The 22,410-nt window shown below is 48.4% G+C and overlaps 1 long non-coding RNA gene across 4 annotated transcripts; it reads left to right on the top strand.

The window, feature by feature from the left end:
- Positions 1 to 336: 336 nt before the first annotated feature.
- LOC309614660 lies at positions 337 to 13,799 on the top strand. Of its 4 annotated transcripts, none has more exons than XR_014236330.1 (4): positions 337 to 2,291; positions 4,376 to 5,438; positions 5,550 to 5,779; positions 6,945 to 13,799. It is a non-coding gene; the product is annotated as an uncharacterized lncRNA (long non-coding RNA). The 4 variants fall into 4 exon arrangements; XR_014236331.1 differs by having other exon boundaries at positions 357 to 2,291; positions 5,346 to 5,438; XR_014236332.1 differs by lacking the exon at positions 337 to 2,291 and having other exon boundaries at positions 2,301 to 4,450; positions 5,346 to 5,438.
- The last annotated feature ends 8,611 nt before the right edge of the window (positions 13,800 to 22,410 follow it).

Raw genomic sequence — 22,410 nt, 5'->3', positions numbered from 1 at the left:
CTTTTGGACTGGAAACGCCAGAAGAATGGCATTTGATCTCTTTCAGGAGCTTAATGTGGTATCTGTCACCTCCCCCTGGTTCTCTAGGAAGCCCGTCGGTGCAGAGAAGGAGCTGGGTCACACTCAGGTCATGTCGGGGCGAAGCCAGGATTAGCAGCTCCAGCCCCCCGGCGGTACATCCCCATGCCCTCCCGGGCTCGGCTCACACCTGTCCATGAATCAGAGCTTTGTGCTGGCTCCCCTGATGGCAGGAGCCTTCCTGCCTGTCCCACAGAGGAGATTCCTTTCTGGACTCTTCAGAACTATAAAGGGAGAGGACAGATGGCTGCTTGGCCCACACCTTCAGATTCCCCTGGCTACTTACTTGCTCTGCTTCACTCCCCACCCATCCCCACCCCACCCCACAGCAGGGAGAGGGGCTGCAGAGCCCACATGTTTTGCTGTCCAGCCAGCACCTTCCAGGTCTTGCCACTCCTGCCGAAGCCAAAAGAGGCCCCACCCAACCCCGGAGTGGGGTCCCTGCCCAGGGTGGGGAGAGTGATGACTCACCCACCAGAGTTGGGGGACAGTGAGATGTGAGCAGATCAGTGTGGTGTGCTTTCCTTCTGCCTTTTTGGGATGCTTGGGGTGGAGGTAAGGCAAGGCCATCAGTCCTCTTAGGGAGGGGAGAAGCTTCTCAGAATCTTGTGTCGGGTCAGGTGACTTGCAGGTCATGGGTGGAGCAGGTCTCACCTGAGCGGAGAGCAGAGGCCCCGTAGTGTAGCCCTGGGTCAGCTCTGGTGCAGACTTTGTCAGCTCACATTAATGGTTCTTTGTGCCCTGATTCCTTCTCTGCAAATTAGGTTTTTTAAAAAAATTTTTAATTTATTTTTGGCTGCGTTGGGACTTCGTTGCGGTACATGGGCTTCTCATTGCGGTGGCTTCTCTTGTTGCGGAGCACAGGTTCTAGGCACGCAGGCTTCAGTAGTTGTGGCGTGCAGGTTCCGTAGTTGTGGCTCACGGGCTCTAGAGCGTAGGCTCAGTAGTTGTGGTACACGGACTTAGTTGCTCTGCGGCATGTGGGATCTTCCCGGGCCAGGGTTGGACCCATGCCCCTGCATTGGCAGGCGGATTCTTAACCACTGCACCACCAGGGAAGTTCCTGCAAATTAGGTTTAATAAACTGCCAATCTCATGGGGTTGCTGTGAGACATTATAAGATGCAACTGAAGTGCTTAGTCCAACACCTTGTATTAATACGAGGAGGGAAAGGCTGCTCTGAGCTTGGGTTGAAATGGTTTCTCTGGAGTAAACTGAAAAGATTTCCATGACACCTTGCTTTGTGCAGATGTGCTGGGCAGGGGGTAGGGGGTGGGCAGGTGGCAGTCTTCTACTCTCCTCCCCTCTCCCTGGTCTCCAGTAAGGGGTGTGTGTGTGGAGAGGGTGAGATTAGCTCACGGACTCACAGCAAAGCCACCTGATCTTTATAAACTGAAAACCTGTCTCTTCAGAATTCCAACCAGCAGGCACACCCGGAAACCGATGCCAGAGGAATTTTGTCACACCCAGGATGGGCCACTAATTAATGATGTTTCTGTCTTTAATCCCAGATGGGTTTGCATCTGTATGATGTAGGGACTGAGGCAGGAGATGGATGGGCCCCAGGCTGGGCAGCTGGAGTTGTCCCCTGTGGACGGATACTCTAAAATAGCAGGAGGGAGGAGAAGCTGAGCCCTGCCCAGATAAAAGACCACATGTTCCTCATTCTCAAAGTCAAGGAGACCTTCCTGACTACACATGCACAGAAAGGTTCCTTGAAGGTCAAAGAGGGAGGAGGCGTCACCTCATAGCAGGTGATGTCAACCTACCCTTAGGCCTCTTCACTAGAATCCATCTTGGCTGAGAGATGTGATCACACACAGGGGAGGACCCTGAGATAAACCAAATACGGACTCAGAACCAGGCAAAGCAAGATGATTGGTCAAAGGAAACCTGGAAGAAATGCCCCATAAAAGTGATTCAAACTACCATGAGGGCGTGACTCTCTTTCTGAGCCCGCCCGTGTGTCTATCCATGTGTACCCCTTTTCCTCCTAACACTTTACTTGCTTCACTACTTTCTGTCTCTATGTGGAAATTCATTTCGACACAGCTGACAGGTCAGGGCCTTGTCACTGGCCGCTGGTCCCTGGTGGTCTGGTGATTAGGATTCAGTACTCTCGCTGCTGCAGCCTGACTTCAGTCTCTGGCCGGGAACCAAAATCCTGCTTCAAGCCGCTGCAGGCCGAGGCCACCCGGGATCAGGACTAAATGGTAAATACACCCACTGATACATAGACACAAAGAAAAGGTGTCTGACACGAGGGCATCTTAGAGGAGGAAAGAGGGAAATACCATTTATTGGGTCCCAGGTGCCCTGCAAACATTACTTCATTTACTCTTCAAAAGAATCCTAGATCATAGATAGCTTTTATCAGTTTATAGAAATGGGGGTCCAGAGGTTAAGCAGGAACCCCAACGTCACACAACTTGTAAGTGGGAGAGTCAGCATTCACACCCACGACTCACTCCGCAGCCACCTTCCGGCTCTATCAGGGAGTGTTCCGAACCACCACTCTGGCCCCGTGTCCGCGGCGGAGGACACACTTTCTCACCAAAATCCAGGGCAGCCTCGGTGCTCTTCTGCATAGAGTCGGTCACCCTGGATCTGCAGGGTGGGCGTGCAAACCAAGCCTGTGGGCTATCCCAGCACCATTCCAGCTGCCTTCCCATTGGCCATCATGGGCTCTTTGTGCCGACTCAGGTGTGTCTTAGGGCCCAGCTCCCCCTGCAGAATGCTGACGTTGGGCTCAGGTAGGCAGTGCCAGGTGTATGACAGGCTTCCTGGGAAGGTTTATCATTGATGTGGAGCATTTTTTCATTAGCGGTGCATACATTTGAGTCAATCATTCCCCTCTCCTCTGTCAAACGTTAGTTCCTCTGGGATAGGTGACACCCATACTTTACTGCAAATTTATTTTCTGGAACATTTTTTTCTTTGTCCAGAAGGATAGGCTAGACTTTTCCAGTTGTCTGGGGATGTTGGCTGAAATCCAAAGCCTAGAACAATAGGTGATCTCCCTTGCCCCCCTCCCCAACTTCCCCACCCCCTCACCTCCACCAACCCACACATTTTAAAGAGAGGTGCTAGACCATCCATGAAGACCTTGCTAAGAAGTATCCAAACCGGTCCCGCAACTTCTGGTCTTAGCACATCACCCACCTCCAGCCTAGATTTAAGAAAAGTCTAAAGAATGTTCAGAGAGCTGAGGATTTCTTTAATGAGAAAGAATGTGCAGCCATACCCCATGTGGCTTCATTAAACTATTTCTTGGGCATGGCATAATTTCCATAGTTTGTTGGGCCAGGGCTGGAACGTTTCCTTGGGGTCCGAGGTGATATGACTGACACCTTGGGAGATAGCTAGGCTCGAGGGTCCCCACCCAAGATTTCTGCCTGCTCAGGAAGGGACACCCCAGTACAAAGTGCCTCTGTGGGCTGAACTTTCAAGCAGGAGCTAAGGGATGTTTGTAGAAAGTTAGCTGGAGAGGGCATCACCCATGTCGCCTGGATCAGAGAATCAGGCAGTGCTGGGGGATCCTCAGCAAGGGGTCTTCAAGAACCCACTCAAGGCCCCCTTGAGGAATAGGGGAAAAGTCTGCCTGTAGACAATTGGTAAATAACAGCCCCCCAAAGATGTCCATGTCCTAATCTCCAGAACCTGTGACTACGTCGCCTGAATTACAAAAAGGACTTCGCAGATGTGATTAAGGATCTTGAAATGGGGAAATTATCCTGGATTATCCAGGCAGGCCCAATATAATCACAAGAGTCATTTTAAGAGAAATGTGAGGACGGAAGCAGAAGTCAGAGAGGAGCGAAGATGCTCCTGGCTTTGAAGATGGAGGAGAGAGCCACATGCCAAGGAATGCAGGTAGCCCCTAAAAGCTGAAAAAGGCAAGGAAAGGGATTCTCCCTTTGAGCCTCCACAAGGAACGCAGCCCATTGTAGACTTAAGATCTCAAGAACTGTACGAGAATAAATGTTTGTTACTTTAAGCCTCTAAGTTGGTGGCAGTCTGTTAAGGCAGCAATAGGAAACTAATACACCTTCCATGACTTGGAGGCATTCAGCAGCCAGAGTATCTTTGTCAGATGAAATACAGGCTGCCCAAATATGGCACGCAACATTCTTATGCCAAAAAAGTATTCATTGTTTACCTGACATCCAAATTTAACCGGGCATCCTGTTTTTTTTTAATTTGCTAATTCTGGTCAGAGAGGAGTAGAAAATGCATTAACTAAAAGGACAATTTGCCCCTCTGCTTCTCATATCTCTTCCCTGCCCCAAACCTGGAGACCCAAAGCAGGTGGTGAATGTGGAAGAAGGAGTAGGAAGTCAGAAGGAAGAGTTCGTGACCCTCCCCAGGGCAAGTATCTGTGTCTGTGTCGGGGGCAGGGCTGAAGAAGAGGCAGTAAGCCTTGAGTTGGCTGAGAGATTCAGGTTTTTCACTTAGATTGGCGTGGAATTTTAATATCTGAAGGTAAGGATCATTGGTTAATATCTGAAAATGACCAGAATATTTTGGGATCTTTCCAAGATACTGTCCCAGGAGGGAAAGAGAGAACCAAGAGCAAAGGTTTGAAAGGCAGGGGGGAGAAAAAGGAAAGGCAATGTCCAATTACACAATAAGTCCAGCCCGGTCAGTAGACCAATCAGCGTCTCTTTACCCAATCACCACTCTCTCCTCTGCTGACCTGCTTTCAGCACTTCTGGGAAAAGTGACACCCACATCTTACCCTGCCATCATTTTACTAGATTGCTTTTTTTCTGAGCCAGGAAGGATGACCAGGCACCACAGTGAGGGGAGAGGGTGAGGAAAAGGGCAGAAATTCCAGAGGGGACCTCAGGAATAAGGAGGACCGTGTGTAAACTGGATGACTTTTCGGGGCCTGGCCATCTCTCGAGACTGGGCCTGAGCAGCTTTGGTGAACCAGGCCCAAATCCCACCATCCAAAAGGAAAAAGATGGTGAGGCTGAAAAGTTATGTGCCTGGAGTTTTCCAGACAGGCCCTGTGAAAGTCTCCCAAAGCAGGGCTCGCACTAGAATTCCACGCGGTGATTGTGTCGGCTGCAGGGAACAGCTTAGAACATTCTCTCCACCTGGGTTTTCTTGACCTAAAGCAGATGTGAGTGGCTTCTGTGTGACTCACCCTAAGCCTGGCCTATTTGTGAAATGCTTTCTCTACAAAAAGCTGGAGATAAGTGCAGAGAATTATACATTTATAACCCCAGTATAGAAAGGATTGTCTAACCCTCTCATTTTAGCTGCTCCCTGCCCCGCCCGTGGTCTGTGAATGCTGACCAAATGTTGGCGAGTGTCTAATGGCCTAACCTATTGGCTCCAGCAGTAATTGTCAGGTAGGTGGGGGTAGGAGATGGGGAGTAGGGGAGGGCTTGCAGCAGGCTGGGGGAGGCTGTGAGCGCCCAGAGATCCATTTCTAATTCTGCCTTTGCTTCGTGGTACCCCAGGAACCTTGTAAGGATGAATGGGCTGCAGACGAGGTATCAGCACAGTGGAGAGTTGGCCTGATGTAGTGGAAGGAGCTGGGACTTCACACTCAGATCTGGGCTTGGATTTTTTCTGCCATTTTACTTGCTGTGTGATGGTGGCTTTTCACACTCTCTTCCAGAACCTCTTCCCTCATCTACCAAATGGCCATAGTGATCGGCCCTTTCTGCATCTCAGACTTCATATAAGAGTAAGAGAAATGTTACCTATGAAATGTTACATACTGCAAAGTGTTCTACAAAATTTTTGAAAGTGCTTAGAGAGCTTTACATGAGGTTTCTGAAAATTTGCCTTTTTCATGGGTAGAAGGAGGAAGGGAGCCCATTTAATTTCAAATGACAGCTGATGCTAACATGGTCTGGACTAGCTGAGCCCGCCTGGGACCCACCTTCCAGTCTGCCCAGACTCTCCCATCTGACTCCCCGTCAGGATTTGGGTGGGGAACCCAGTGGGCCCGGCCCCGGGAGCTACTGTTAATAACTAGGGTCGCTGCTACCAACACTGCAGAGCTGCTGGTGCCCCTGAGAAGGTCTCCATTTCCCCCTCTGTGCCCCGCCAAGGAGGAGGGAGTGCTCCGGGGCTGGGGGAAAGGGTGGCATTGCGGACAGCACCTCGATGGGCTCTGCCATGGCCACCTGCTGGCTGCCTTGCTCAGCAGTCTCTGAACGTGGAGCTTTGAGGGGGCGTTGGTGGTGACCTTGGGTTAAGCTCAGATGCCACACTTGTTCCTGCTGCTGAGAGCAGCTACCTGCCAAAGCAGGTGTGGGCCTTTTCTGTTGCAGAGGCTGAGGTTGTATCACCCTCCTAAAGCTCCTTTGGCTTCATCTTTGAAAAGAGAAGATGTGACACGGTGGTTGAGTCATGTGCTTGGACTCTGGCTTGTTTCCATGGAGATTTGACTGGTCGCCATTGGGACCATAGGCAGGAGTGGAGCTGGCTTCCTCTGCACCTGTTTTTGTCAACTTCTGATATTAACAGAACAGCCAGATTCCAGAGACTTCCCAGGTCTAGCTGGGCTAGATTGGGATCTGCAGTGAGGCCAGTGGTGGGTCAGGGAATACACACAGGTGAGGAGGGAGAGGGGAGTTCCAGCCTCAGCCACAGGGCTCAGACGTGCTTCCTGCTGGGCTCTGCTACCTGCCCCAGGTGTGACCGGCCCTGGACAGATGAACTGCTGTGGGGAGGTGGGAGGTGGGGAAGTGGGCCACACTGAGAAGCTAGACCAGAGCAAGGGCATTTCCTGACAGAAGTGTCTAAGGACATCAGAGAACAGTCTTTTAGAATGTTACGAGTCACCTTTGCTGACATGCAACACACAAAAATGTAAAGCCATTCTCATCTTTGTCTTTTGCTAGGATCATCAGCTGAAAACACCCCCAGCACATGGACAGAATCAACACAGCACAGACATTATTTCAATATGCAAGTTTTGGACCCAGATTGCCTGGATTCAAATCCTGACTTTGCCCCTTACTCACTGGGTTACTTTGGGCAAGTGACTTAACCTGTCTGTGACTCAGTTTTCCCATATGGATCCCATATGGATAATAATAGTATCAACCTTATAGGATTGCTGTGAGGGAGGAAAATGTACGTTAATACATGTAAAGTGCTTAGAATAAGGACGGGGTCAAAATAAACATTCAATAAGTGTGAGCTCGTCTTGTTTCATGTCATTATTTCAAGAGTATAACATTTCTCCTCTCCTTTTTGTATGCCTGGCTCTGATAGAAAATAGGTTTCAACTGGTGTGTCAGATTCAATCCATTGGTTGTAGCTACTTGGACAGCTGTGTTGAGAAGGATTCTGAAGCTGCATCCAATCTCAGCAAGGGGAATTATGTGTCCCATTAGCAGGGCCTGCTGTGGGTGAGGACATAGGGAGTAGTGGCATGGGTGTCACATAGTTTCCTGTTCTGTGACTTGTCCTGCTTTAAGGGCTTTTGTTTGTTTGTTTGTTTTCAACATCTTTTTTTTTTTCTGGCTGTGCCACATGGCATGTGGGTTCTTCACTCCCTGACCAGGGATAGAACCTTCACCCCCGCTGCAGCAGAAGCGTGGTGTCTTAACCACTGGACCACCAGGGAAGTCCCTGCTTTAAGGTTTTATTTTTTTTTCTCTTTCTACCTCGGTCCCAGCCCTCCCCTTGCTACCTGCCTTTGCCTCTGGCATCCTGGTCCTTTGATGGGCTTTCCTGCCAATAGCTGCTCTGTAGAATCTGGAGTTCATGTCAAATAAGAACTTTGAGATTTTTTTTCCTTTGGAGAAAGCAAAGCCCACAAAGCCTGGTATAGAGGATGTTGCTAGCTCAGTGGGGAGCCTGAGGGTTTCTCTGTGTGCAGAGCAAGGGCGTTCTCAGAGAAACCGGGAAGCTCTTCACCAGGAAGCTTAGTCTTCTGTGATTCCCATTGTCCTGGAATCTAAACACTAATGATTAATACAGGAACTTCCTCACAGCCTAGGCAATCAGTGACTTGTTAATGCACGCAGGACCTTGTGCTGAGTTAGCCCTATTTCCATTCAGTGGCAGTCTTTCTGCCTGGACACAGGTGGACAGTTGTGGTCAGGTCACCTTGTGGCCATCTCTGTTTGCAGAGTGCCATTCTGCCAGTTTGGGGAGCTGTGCTTTGTCTTGAGTCGAAGAGATCTGGGTTTGAATTCCTTGTTCTACCAATTACTAGCATCGTAATTTGAATAAGTTGCTTAAACTCTCTAAGCCTCACTCTCCTTGTCCGTAAATGGGAAGAAGAGCAGACCCACCTCATCAGGTTGTAGGGAGGCCTAAGTGAAGGATGCACTGGAAGCACGTGGCATGAGCCTGGCCCATGTTAAAGGCACCAAGAACGGTAGCTATTATTTTCTTAACCCAACCAGAAAGCTCATCTTCATTAAATGATATAATATAAAAATAATGGTTCAAATTTGTGTGACACTTTCACCTTTATTATGCCTAGCACAGAGCAAGCACTGAGAATTAACTATTATTATTAATAATAATATTGAGAGCAGCAGCTCTACTTAGCTATGAAGGGTGAGATTATCACCCAAGCCCTTGACCAGGCCTCTTAACTTGGGGCCCATAGACCCCTTGATGGTCTGTGGGTAGAATCTGTGGGGTTTGTGATCTTGGATAGGAAAAAAAATTAGACTTTTTATTTTCACTAACCTCTAACTGAAATTAAGAATCTCCTTCAATTATGAACACAGGCAAAAAATACACTAGTAGTAACAATACCTGTGACTTTGACACCAACACAAGTCCACATAAAATATTGACTAGGCTTGACGCTACTTCAAAACTAGATGTTAAATCTGCTGTTAGAACTTGTTATTTAATGTGTTAATAAAGAAGCACATATTCTGATACATTTCAATGTAACTGGTTTTTTTTAATACTTTATATTCATTTTATGCAGTTAAGAACTTTATCCTAGAAAATGTCAACAGGCTTCACCAGACTGACTGCTGAAGGAGTCCAGGGCATGACAAGGTTAAGAATTTACAGAGTGTGGAGGCAGTCCCCAAGGCCACACTCACTTCTGATGCCAATTGCAAGACCTGGGGTCCTCAAGACCACCCTCAGTTTTTTGTTTTCGTTTTTTGTTTCTTAATTGAAGTATAGTTGATTTATAATGTTTCAGGTATATAGTAAAGTGATTCAGTTATTTATATATATACTTTTTTTGGATTCTTTTCCATTATAGGTTATTACAAGACATTGAATATAGTTCCCTGTACTATACAGGAGGTCCTTGTTGTTTATCTATTTTATATATAGTAGTGTGTATCTGTTAATCCCAAATTCCAAATCTGTCTCTTCCCCCACTTTCCCCTTTGGTAACCATAAGTTTGTTTTCTATGTCTGTGAGTCTATTTCTGTTTTGTAAATAAGTTCATTTGTATCATTTTTTTAGATTCCACATATAAGTGATATCATATGATGTTTGCTTTTCTCTGTCTGACTTACTTCACTTAGTATGATAATCTCTAGGTCCATCTATGTTGCTGAGACCACCTTCAATTTTGATAAATTACTAGAAGAACTTATAGAATTTACTGAAAGCTACTATACTTATGGCTACAGTTTATTACAGTGAAAGGAATCAGCCAAGGGAAGATACACCTGGAGCAGAAAGTTCCAAGAGGGGAGCTTCTGGCTGTCCTCTCCCAGTGGAGTCATGGACAGCACCAACTTTTCCTGGCAATGATGTGTGACAGTACCCATGGGATATTGCCAACCAGAGAAGCCCACCTGAGCCTTGGTGTCCAGAATTTTCGTTTAGACGCAGTCAGGTAGCCATGGTGGACCACCTGCTTAGCTGACCTTTCATCTCCAGCCCTCTGGAGGTTGAGCTGATATCATGTGGCCAAAGCCTCCATCATAAATCACATTGTTAGACTATCCAGTGTGGTCCAAGACCCCAGGGAAACTCTTATCAGGCAGGACATTCTAAGAATTTAGCAATACCTTGCAGGAGCTGAGGACAAAGGCCAGACCTGTCTTTGGGGAAGGTTAATTCTTTACTACACAGGCTCCACTCTGGAAACTGCCTTGGAGCGGCCAACTTGGAAGCGGGTGAGTGCCGGGGTGGGGTGGGAATCAGCTAACACACATAGTTGTATCTACTGAAACCGTTCAGACCAGGGGTCCCCAACTCGCGGTCCGCGGATCGGTACCGGTCTGGGGCCTGTTAGGGACTGGGCCGCACAGCAGGAGGTGAGCAGCTGGCGAGTGAAGGAAGCTTCATCTGTCGCTCCCCATCACCTCCTGAACCATCCCCCATCTCCCCCACCCCCCGACCAGGTCCGTGGAAAAATTGTCTTCCACGAAACAAGTCCCTGGTGCCAAAAAGGTTGGGGACCGCTGGTTTAGAGGAAGATTTTTTTTTTTGTACCCAGCAAAGACAATGTAAAGGTCATTGTTTCCGGAGGCAACTGAATAATACCAATGATTAAAAACATAGCTCGGGGGCTTCCCTGGTGGCGCAGTGGTTGAGAGTCTGCCTGCTAGTGCAGTGGACACGGGTTCGAGCCCTGGTCTGGGAAGATCCCACATGCCGCGGAGCAACTGGGCCCGTGAGCCACAATTACTGAGCCTGCGCGTCTGGAGCCTGTGCTCCACAACACGAGAGGCCGCGATAGTGAGAGGCCCGCGCACTGCGATGAAGAGTGGCCTCCGCTTGCCACAACTAGAGAAAGCCCTCGCACAGAAACGAAGACCCAACACAGCCATAAATAAAAAAAAAAAAAAAAAAAAAAAAAAGTGGGACTCCTGATATTCATCCCACTTTAAAAAAAAAAAAAACATAGCTCGGCCTTGTCTCGACACCTAACACTTTCCAAAGTGTACTTCCAAATGTTGGAAGTGTTAATTCTCAAAACACTGTGGAAGGAAGGGGTCCTGTTAAACCTCAGAAGTGAGGGCCCCAGTGGTGGGGCAGAATGTGGACCGTCCTGGCCTCCTCCCCGTCCCGGACTGCCCCACGCCTCCTCCCGGGCTGTTCAGACAGCGTGAGTCCTGTGGCCAAGAAGATCAGCAGGTATTTTGCAGAATCAGGTTACCTGGTCATGCTGGGGCAGTGCTAGGAGCTTAGCCAGCTTTGGAGATGGCCCGTTCTGGAGTTCACCGGGTGTGATTACATGAGGTAACTGCCTGCGGATGTGACCAGCTTACATGTGGGAAAGCACAAGTTTGCTGGAGCCTGGAGTCTTCTAGGCCCAACACGTTTTGACTCATCTAAAGTGAGCCCAGAGTCATGACCTCATCCTCAAGTTAGGGGTAAATTACATGCAGTCAATCTCTATGATAACATTGAAAAGCCACTCTTTCAGGACCCTATTGCTGGTGTCTTCCTGGGTTAGGTCATTTCTACTGGCCTGTGAGGGCTGAGTCCCCGCCACCTCTGCAGAAGCCTGTATTCCCTGAAGGGGAGAAGTGCACTGGCCCCGCAGGTGGGCACAGAAGGCTTTCTGGGGTGTGGCTAGGATCCAGAGAGCTTTGTGTTTCCCTGAAGAGCACATCTGTGCTCACAAGTGTACTTGTGCATAATTTGTGCAGTAGCTGTGACTATTTTATGGAGGTCTGTGTGGTTTTTTTAAAGCTGCCTTTAAAAAGGATCCTTTCAAATGACCATGCTCTCCTTCTCCTCATCAGTGCTGCTGTCCATAATTATTTGCAGGAAGCTCTTTCAGATAATCATCTACACGCCCTTTGGCCCTCATCCCCCAGCTGGACTTCAGCTCCATGGGGCAAAGCCTGCTCTGTCCTGTGTATCTCAGCACCAACAGCAGTGCCTGGCATAGAGTGGGCACTTGGCAGATGTTTGTCGAATGAATAATAGGAATGAATCCTATGAGATGACTCACTGTATTCATTTCCTGTGGCTCCTATAACAAAATTACCAGAAACTAGGTGACTTAAAAGAACAGAAATTTGTTCTCTTACAGTTTCAGTGGCCATAAGTGCAAAGTCAGTATCACCGGGCCAAAATCAAAGTGTCAGCAGGGCTAACACCCTGTGGAGGCTCTAGGGGAGAATCTGTTCCTTGTTTCTTCTGGCCTCTGGTGGCTGCAGCATTCCTTGGCTTGTGGCCGCTTCACTCCAATATCTGCCCCTGTGGTCGCCTTCTCCTCTTCTGTGTGTGTCAGATCTCCATCTGCCTCCCTCTTATAAGGATACACGTGGTTGGATTTGGGGCCCACCAGGAAATCCAGGATAATCTCTCCCCATCACAAGACCCTTAATTACACCTACAAAATTCCCCTTCCTCCCTTTTTCTCTGTATAAGGTAGCATTCACAAGTTCTAGGTTTAGGAAGTGGAAATCTTTTGGGGTGCCATTGTTCAGCCTACCATACTCACAAAGGGGATATAAACCAACAGAAGGCCGGGCAGTCCCTCACTGAGCAGTCTGGCAGGGGGACACACATGTTCCTGAACACTGCTAATTCAGGGAAAGTGTCTCATAGGACTCTGACTCATGGGGAAGCCCTCATGCCCATATTTGGGGCCTATGTTACTATGAACACATGAGAACCAGGTATAACCATGTCCTTTCACCCTCAGAGTCTGTGCTCTCAGCAGACCCACACTCGCCCTCCCCAGAGCAGGTTCCTGCCCTGAATCTCACGTGACAGTGGCATATGTCAGGAAAGGCAACCCTTCCCAGGACCCATCCTCAGGAGGGCCCTGGTCCTAGGGCTCCCTGTGGTGTCTCTATGGGGAACCATCTCTTCCTGATCATGTAGATAAGTCGTCCTTCCCCTTGGCAGCAACCACATCTCTGCAGCCTGGTAGGTGAGGGGTGGGGGAAAGCAGCAGATGAGGGAGTAGTGATAATTTGGAAAGGTCGGATGCCAGATAAAGAAAGGTCAGATAAGGAGGAATCCACCCCAGGCTGTCAGGCTAAAGCCTACAGCAAGTTTTGCTTTTTGTGATCCCTGGGACCTGCGGATTCTGCTGCTTACCCTCTGTCCCCAAACAAATGATGAAAAAGAAAGACTAAGAAAATAGACAGGACTTGTTGTCTGGATTTAGCAGGTTTATCCATGCTCTCTTGCTCTCCACATCACCCTCCTACTGAATGCCCTGCCCCCAATGATTCCAAATAGCTTTCTAACCTATTGTTTAGGGACCTGTGTAATTGAGGTCTTTTATTCTCTATTGTCTAGATTTTCTCTAAATTTTCACTAATCTTATTGTTGCTCTGGCCGGGACTCCCAGAGTGAGTCCACAGGAAAAGGTGAGACTAAAGCAGAGTGTAACTCCAGGATCTCTCCGCCCAGGTCTGTCCTAACACCCAGCCAGGGAGGAGCTGGGTTCAGGGGTGGGGTCGGCACACAAGCACATCTTCCTTCCAACAGGGCGGGCTCTCCTCCTCTCAGATGGGCTGCCTTCTCTGGGAGTGCTGCCTCTGATGCAAAGTCTCCATTCCTCTTTTTGTATTTCCCTTCAATCTGATTCATCCCCTGTGGGCAATAAGAGCCATTGTGGGTTGCCTGGCAGAGTTCTTTGTTTTTAGAGGAATTTGTTTTATTTATTTATTTTTTACATAATATAGGGTGTTTTTTTTTTAACTTGAGGTATAATTGACATGTAACATTATATTAGTTTCAGGTGTACAACATAATGATTTAATATTTGTGTATATTGTGAATGAACACCACAATAATTTGAGTTAACATCCATCACCAAACATAACTACAGATTTTTTTTTTTCTTGAGATGAGAACATGTAAGATCTTCTCTTTTAGCAACTTTCAAATATACAATACAGTATTATTAACCATAGTCGCTATGCTGTACGTTACATCCCCAGGACTTATTTTATAACTGGAAATTTGTACCCATAATAGAGTTCTTACAGTTAAAATGTTGACTTCTATTCATCAAGAGTAAAAGAAATTTCATTGGCTAGATTTGTTTTGATGAGTCAGGGGAGGGCCTCAATTTAGAACAATTGTCTTCCAAAGATTTGGTAGGGGGTACTTTTTTGTTTTCTTTTCTTTGGGTTTTTAGTTTTTTTTCTAAATGAAGCTACAAGTACATTTGTGTCTTTGTCTAAACAAGTAATGCCAAATTCATCTTCAAACAGTGTGCTTGGGCTGCATTCATCACTGTGTTAGGGTTTTTTACATTTTTTAATTAATTTTTTTGGAGTATAGTTGCTTTACAATGTTGTGTTAGTTTCTGTTGTACAGCAAAGTGAGTCAGCTCTACGTATACATATATCCCGTCTTTTTTGGATTTCCTTCCCCTTTAGGTCACCACAGAGCACTGAGTAGAGTTCCCTGTTGCCTGGCAGAGTTCTGAGTGGAGAATCAGGTGGCCTCAGGTGGCCTCAGGTGTCCTTCTGCCCTGATCGCTGAATTTTCACAGATAGGACAGCATCTCTGGGCCTCCGACTGCTGTGGGACAGTGTGAAACAGGTTTATCAACAAGGATCTTTCTAGTGGTGCTACTCTAAGCCTCTATGGTGTTAGAATTGGCTCAAGGACCCAGTTTGGATCTCGAAGTTTAGGTTTATTCCGTATTTGCAGCCCTCTTTAAAAAGCAGGCGGCACACGGCTCTGCATCTGTCTGAACTTGTGATCATTGTGTTTTATTTGTTCCATGATCAGCAAAGGACTGGCTTAGGCCTTGCATTTCAGAGAGGGGGGACCAGGCTCCCTGGGCACACTCAAGTGTGGGGGGCTGGCAGCGGAGCTGAGGAAGGGGGTGAGGTTGGAAGGCTGCCTGCAACCTCCCCTCGGCACCACCGTCTCTGGGTGGATCTCACATCATTTTGCTGGGGAGAAGAGTCTGAAGGGATATGCCAGGAGGTGGCTGTTATAACAAAATGCCACAGCGTGGGTGGCTTAAACATCAGAAATGCATTTCTCACAGTTCTGGAGTCCGAGATCAGGTTGCCAGCATGGTCAGGTTCTGGTAAGTGTTCTCTTCCTGGTGTAAACAAAAAGAACAATGTTGCTCATTATCCTGTTATACAAAGGGTTAAATCACAACCCACTGCAGTCACCCAGGACAGTGTGCCCTGAGGGGCATTCAGGAGGGAGAAACTGCATGAGGCACTCTGTGTTTTGGAAAAACAGGCCCCTACCCAGTTAAGGGGCATTTCTAAGGAAGAATTTCAACGACCCCAGATTCTTGTGCCTTCCATGCTAGAAAAGCACATTAACTTCAGATATCTGTTCTTTGTGATTAGCGGTCATCTTTTACCAAGATGTATGCTTGACTGTTTTTCCTAGCCCCCAAATTCATTTATATACTGGCTCCTCACCTACCTCTTCAGAGTAGTTCCTCAGAGCTAGCTCACAGCCTGATTCCTGGGCTATACTCCTCAGTAAGGTCCCTGAAAATAACTTAACTCACAACTCTGTTGTTTTTTTCTTTCAGTCGACACTGGTTTGCAGACTGTCTCCTTTTTACTGTGTCTTCACGTGGTGGAGAGAGAGATCCTCTCTCGTGTCTTTTTCTATAAGGGCACTAATCCCATTCATGAGCGCTACACCCTCATGACCTCATTTGAACCTAATCACCTCTCAAAGGCCCCACCTGCAAACGCCATCACACTGGGGATGAGGTATCCACATACGAATTTTGAGGGGGACACAAGCAGCACTGTTCTCAAGGGGCAAGGTGGCAGCATCTCTCCTGCTGACCATAGGGCCAGGTGTCTGCTGCCAAGTCTGGGTGTGGACAAGAGGGTGTGTACAAAGGGGGCTTCCACCCCCAGTCTCTTCCCTGGGAATAAGCTTGCCTGTGCAGAGTGGCTCACATTTACACGTGACACCTTTGTCAGATCCACTGTCTCTCCATTCTCCCCAAATCCCCCTGAGCTCCTCCTGGGTGCCACATCCTGCAGTAGTAAGAGAAGGAGGTGAGTCAGTCCTGGAGCCTGCCCTGTAGGGACTCTTCCTGGTAGGGAAGACCCTCTGGTGATCCCTGTGTTGGGGGTTCCAGCAAGAGAAGCTGTAGAAGGTTTAGACTTGACCTTTTGATATTTTTGATATGCCATGTTCTTTACCACCCAAGGCCTCGCCACAGGCTAATCCCTCTGCCCAAATCCCCTCCTCCCATTCACCTGGTGAGCTCCTACTTATCTTTCAGGTGCCCATGAAAGTCTTCCCTGAGGCCCTCCCCGTCATTATTTCAATTCCTCTTGACATCTCTTAGCTTTGTTTCCTTTTCCTCTCCCTCCCACAGGATGGAGACTGTGTCTGTCATGTTCCTTGTCATATCCCAGTGCCTGGCACATAGTAAACAGGCAGTACATGCTTAATGGATCATTGAAGGAAAATGTTACACAGAGGAGACACTGATTAACTTTATCAGGAGCGAATCAGGGAAGGCTTTCTGGAGGAGGTGATGACTAAAGGAAGAAGAGAAGTTTGCTGGGTGTTCTAGGCAGTAGGAACAGAAAGTTCAAAGGCCCAGAGTGGTGACATCATATGGAAGGTTGGTGCTGTCAGGATGCAGATGAAAGAGCTGCAGGGGCAGGGTCTGCCCATGGAAGACCCAGCAGGTGTGTTCAGAGCTGGGGGATGGGAATTAGAAGGGGCACAATGCCACTGCCCTGGAGTCTGTGTTAGGTGGATTGACGGCCCCCAGGCTGGAGCAAAGAGGCCAGTTAGGAGGTTACTGTGATGCACCAGGAAAGAAACATAGGCCTGAACCCAGGCAGCAGGTGTAAGGATGGGGAGGGGGGATGAATTTGAGGTTTCAAGCTGGAACCCCAGGGCTTGATGACTAATCCAGTGTGGTAGAAGGAGCAGTGGAGAGTGGAAGGTCATGCCACTAACCTGAACCACAGACCCAAGAAGAACAACAACTTTGAGGAAGTTGAGGTGGGAAGGTTTAGATCAGTTCTGATTTAGACACAGCGAGTTTGAAGATCCTTTGGGACCTCATGTAGCAAACGGTTTTATATTTGAGTCCAGAGCTTGAGAGAATTCAGAGCAGGAGGTGTAGATTTGGACTCCTGGACATATATGTGGAAATTAAAACCATAGGGATGAATGAGACTGCTGGGGAGAGGGTGTGGAGTAGGACCAGAAGTCTGGGCATAAAACCCTTGGGGAAGTAAAAACTCAAGTTACCTTCAGAGGAAGAGGACCCAGGAGAGGACACCAAGAAAGGTCTGTCCGTCTATCCTCCTTGACATAAGTATGTGGTCTTTCCTGTTCCAAAGAGTGGATCTTGACAGTGGAAGCCAGTGGTGGTAACCTCATTCCCCTTGTCAGTGATTGGTTTAGGAATGGACCTGTGACCTATTCTGACCAATGAAACATGAGAGGAAGAGTTCTAAAGGGCTTCTGGGAAAGGTTTCCTATTCTTAAGACAGAGGCAAGGATGAGATGGTTCTATTTTACCTCTGGACTTTGTCCAGTCTGCATGGGATACCGGAAACAGTTGCAGCTATCTGTGATAATAAGGAAACCCAGCCTAGGGAGCAAGTCCACATGCCAAAGCTGGCAGAGAGGAGAAATGGAAAGAACTGGAATCTTTGATGACATTGGTGATCCACTATCGCAGCCATCCCTGGAATCCACTCTTCCACCGAGCCTTTTCCTATGTGATGTAATGAATTTTATTTTTGTTTTGGCCAGTTTAGATTAGGTTTTCTGTTACTTTCTACTAGGGTAACCAAGGGAGGAAAATATTTCAGCGGAGTCACACTCCTCAAAAATTCGTTATGAAAAAAATCTAATACTGTCAATTGGATTTGGAAGTATGGTGGTCAAAGGGCAAATTCAGTAGACAGATGGGCTAGAAGGCTGACCAAAGAGACTAAAATGTGAGTGGGAGGTGTGGAAGTAAAGACTGTAAGTGTAGATTGAAACAAACCCCTGGTCAGAAGACCTGGATTTTTAGTAAGTCAAGGATAGGCTATGATGTGATAACAAACAAACGCCAAGCCTCAGTGGCCCAACACACACAAGCTCTGTATTTTGTTTTTGTTTTTTCACTTGTATGAAGTCCTCTGTGGATCAGACAGCTCTCTTCCAGCAGTGTCTTGGGGGCCTGGGTTGTTTCAATATTGTGGTTATGCTGTCTCAGCGTGAGAACTCTGTGGTGACCATGGCAGGTGAAGGGAGAGCTGAGGGGACATTCAGGGCGCTTTCTCCGCCTTATCCTGCTAGTTACACTTGTAACTCTTGCTCCCAGCCCACTGGACAGAAGTGGTCACATGGCCCTGTCTAGCTACAGGGGAAATTGTGGGGCACACATGGATATGTGGTGAACATCAACTGTGTCTGCTGGATCTTAACTTTCTGAACTTTACTTTTTCCTCAGTAAAATAAAAGATCACCCAACTCACACAGGGTTGTGAAAATCAAACAAGATACGGAGGACCTCCTTTTTCTGTTGTCTTCCATGATTCTGTTTTGTCTTGGTTTTTCCATGCCTGTATAATCTGGGTGTTAAAAATAAATCCCACCTACTGAACACCTACTATGGTTAATGGTAATAGCTAGGATTTATTGAGCGCTTACTATGAGTCAGGCACAATTCCAGGCACTCTCCATACATCAGCATAGTACTGAACACACTGTTTTCTCCATTTTGCAGGGAACTCATGCCTAGCATGGTGTCTGGCACACAGAAGACCTTCGATAGATGTTTGGATAAATTCAGCAACTTGTTCAAATCACAGATCTAGCAAGGGGCAAAGTGACCAATGGTCCCCCCAAATACATCTAGGTCTTAATCCCTGCAACCTGTGAATGTCACTTTCCTTATACGGCAAAAAGGGCTTTGTTATAATCCAGATGTGATTAAGTTAAATTTAATCCAGATGTGGTTACAGGATCTCAAGATAAGAAGAGTATCCACGATTATCCAGGTGAGCTCCAAATGCAATCACATGTATCCTTTTAAGAGGAAGGCAGAGGGAAATTTGACACACAGAAAAGAGAAGGAGATGTGACCAGAAGGTGGAGATTGGAGTGATGCGGTCACAAGCCAGTGAATGCCACCGGAAGCTGGAAGAGGCGAGGGATGGATTCTTTCCTTCCTTCGAGGCTCTGGACAGAGTGCCACCTTCTCAATTCCTTGATTCCAGCTCAGGGATACAGATTTCAGAATTTTGGTTTCCAGAACCACGAGAGAATAAATTTCTATTGTTTGAAACGACCCAGTTTTTGGCAATTTGATACGGCAGCCACAGGAAATTGATACACCAGGTTTGGGCGATGGCCCAGGAACACCTTAGAGTCTGCAGTCCTCTGATCTCTGCCACCTAGAAGGTCAAGAAGGGGTTCCTACGGGCCCCTGTGCCTGCAGCAGAGACAGAGGAGGAGGCCGAGCTGCACTGGGGTTGGTCTGAAAGAAGAGTTTTAAAAAACGGTCTATAGGCTCCCAGGAATCAGAAGTTGAAAGCCATCCATCCAGAAACGCTTATTATGCACGTGCTGTGTGGCAGACCTGCTGGGACTACAGATTTAAGAAGACTTGGAATTGGGTGTGGGTGGATTCATGCTGTTGAGGATGAGGCGAGGGGGTCCCGGGACTGAGCTGTGGGGGCGGAGGCATCCCCAGGCCTGTCCTGCTGGCCCTGCTAAGGGGGCAGGCGCCTGGCCAGGAAGGGCCTGGAATCTGAAATCTCCTTCACCTGAAAGCAGATGCAAGGAGTGTGCGTCCCAAGGTGGGTGTTTGGTTCAGGTTTCTCAGGAAGTCAAGACAATGGCGGTGGAAGAAAGTGGCCTGGAGTCCTGTCTGACCTGGAAGGAAGTGCGCGGGGTGAAGCGTGGAGAGGCCAACCTCCAGGGGGCCTGTGAGGCCTGCAGCCAAGGTGTGGGGTGCAGGGGAAACAGCAGGCGGAGGCTGCCAGCCACGGAGCTCGTGGCCCGCCTCTCCGGGGACAGAGACGGGGCTCCACTGGAGCCGTGGTTTGTGGTCACTTTTGGGTCTGCTCGGCCCGAGGGAAGGGAGTGCTGCCCCCTGCAGACAGAGGGGCCTCTGGGCCTCGCCACTACTGCTGGGCGTTGACCTTGGGCCTGAGGGTTTGTGGACCTTGGTTGTCACGTGACCCTGCAACCTGGGGCTGGGAACGTACGTGACCTCTGCTGGGAGGCCGTCCGCGGGCACACCGGACTGGAGGGCTCCACTGGCCCGACTCACAGGATCAGCCGAGAGGGACCACGACAGCGTCTTCGATTTTATGGAAGAAACAGAGCTCAGGGAAGAGGGAGGGCGTCCTACCAAATCAGGAAGAGACAAAAAGGGGGAGGTTAGCCAGGAAGGGGGGCTGGGATACTGGTCAGCGCCCAGCAGCTGGAACATTCCAGCACTTTCCTGAAAGAGAGCTCCCTCAGGGAGAGAAGTCTCATTCTGTTCAGTTTTTGAGGGGGGCACTTTGAGAGCGTGACATGGTGGAGACAGTCCCTGCTTCTGTGGTGGTGGGGCTCTCGGCCTCTCCTCTTTTCTAGTCTCTCTGCTTCTCTTTGTCTTTTTTCCCTTCCTGTCTCCTCTCCCTTCTCCTCTTTTCTTCTCCCATCCTTTCTTTTCTCTGTGTATGGCTCCTAGACTCTTCGTGTCTCTCTTTCTGACCCCTGCTGTGTCTGCATCGATCACGCCCCCCGGAACACACACACACACACACACACACACACACACACACACACACAGTCTGGCTTTATTCGGATCACCTCGGCTAATGGGCCAGCCAGGACATCACAGGAAGCACCTGTGCTCTGACACAGCCCAAGCACATTTTTTCTATTTTCTCATTTATACTTCCTCATTCACATTTTCCTTTCTGCAGACTTGCTCACAACATCATCTGAGACTTTCTGGTCCCTTCACATATCTTCATCTATTTTTATCAGCAAGCACCCAAACTTCTTCCTGGTGCCTCCCCGCCCCCTCGCAGCCTGCAGAGAAGACTCAGCTCCCTGGGGCCCAGGTGGGTCAAGAGGCTGCTGGGGGATGGGCAGCAGGCAGAGAGGTCTGGCTCCTCACCTGGACTCCTGAGAAGCCACTCAAACAGGAGGAGATGATAGTCTCCCCTCAGCTCTTAGCCTCCCCGGGGCTGCTCCCTCCTGAAGTCCAGGAGCCCTTCTGGAAGCAGGAGAAGAATTCTCACATGGAGGTTACAGAGTTCCCCATTAGCACATGATTTAGAGCTGGGATACCAGAGGGGCAGCCCAGGTCCTGCTTCTATTCCTGGTGACCCCTGGCAAGTCACATAATCCCTTAGAGCCTCAGTATTTTTAGTCTGGAAATCAGGCATTTTATTTTGCTTTACCTACTGCACAAAGGGTTCTGCGTTGTGAGCTACCTGTAAGGGTGACGACAACAAAGACAAGGATGATGTTGATGACAGCACTTGCCACAGACTGTGTGCCAGGCCCTGTCCTAGGTGCCTTAATGCATGAACTCACTTAATCCTACAACAACCTTAGAAGTACGTACTGTTATCATCTCTGTTTTACTGATGAGGAAATGGAGGTGCAGAGAGGTTAAGCTACTTGTCCAAGGTTGCACAGCTGGTAAGCAGCTGAGCTGGGATTCAAACTCAGCAGTCTGGCCCCAGACCTCACACCCCTGTGACTGAGACTTCCATGGTCTGGAAGAACAATGTTGCGGCTTCTCTCCCAGTATGACAACAAGTGCCCAAGGGGAGGGGATCCAGTTTGCAGAAGTGGTCGTCCAGGTCCTGAGAGCGTGTGGCCGTCTCCACCTTAGCCATCTCCTGAGGGCGACGCAGTCACTGGGCGGAAGGGAGGGGCTGCTCCAGGGCTTCAGTCACCTTCTGTGTTTTTTCAGTGCAGTCTTTTCAGGCTTTGTTACCACAATACATTTATTTTTGGAGAATTACTATTACCAGTTTGACACCGCAGGCCTCTTATTTGTCAGCCCCATTCTTTCTGGTTTACGTTTAAGTGTGTTCTGTGTTGACTCCACTGCTGCTATCTTTGCTTCTTTTCTAAAAACGGTATTCGAGTAGGAAGCACTGTGTATTCACTCACTTCTTCAGCAAACGTGATCTCCATGTAAGGACGCTGTGCTGATTGCTCTGGGGGACATCGAAGATGAAGTCGGTGTGGCCTTTGCCCTCAAGAATCTTCCAGTCCAGGAGTGACAAATAACATGCATGGAGATGGCTGTAATGGCACATGGATGCTGTATGAGCATCGCCACCAAAGTCACGGCAGGACTTCGGACAGCTCTCAGGGAAGTCTTTTTAGAGGAGATAGTGGATAAATAAGTAATGGCACAGAGATCCCAAAACACAATAGTCTATATAAGATCAATCTTAGGATATAATTTTATTTCCCTCTCCCATAACAGTGCAGATGCAGGTGGCACTAGTCTGGTG

Source organism: Balaenoptera borealis, assembly GCF_965194805.1.
Source record: "Balaenoptera borealis genome assembly, chromosome: 17".
NCBI classification, from domain to species: Eukaryota; Metazoa; Chordata; class Mammalia; order Artiodactyla; family Balaenopteridae; genus Balaenoptera; species Balaenoptera borealis.
The sequence above is the reverse complement of the archived record's forward strand: the minus strand, read 5'-3'. Positions and strand labels throughout refer to the sequence as shown.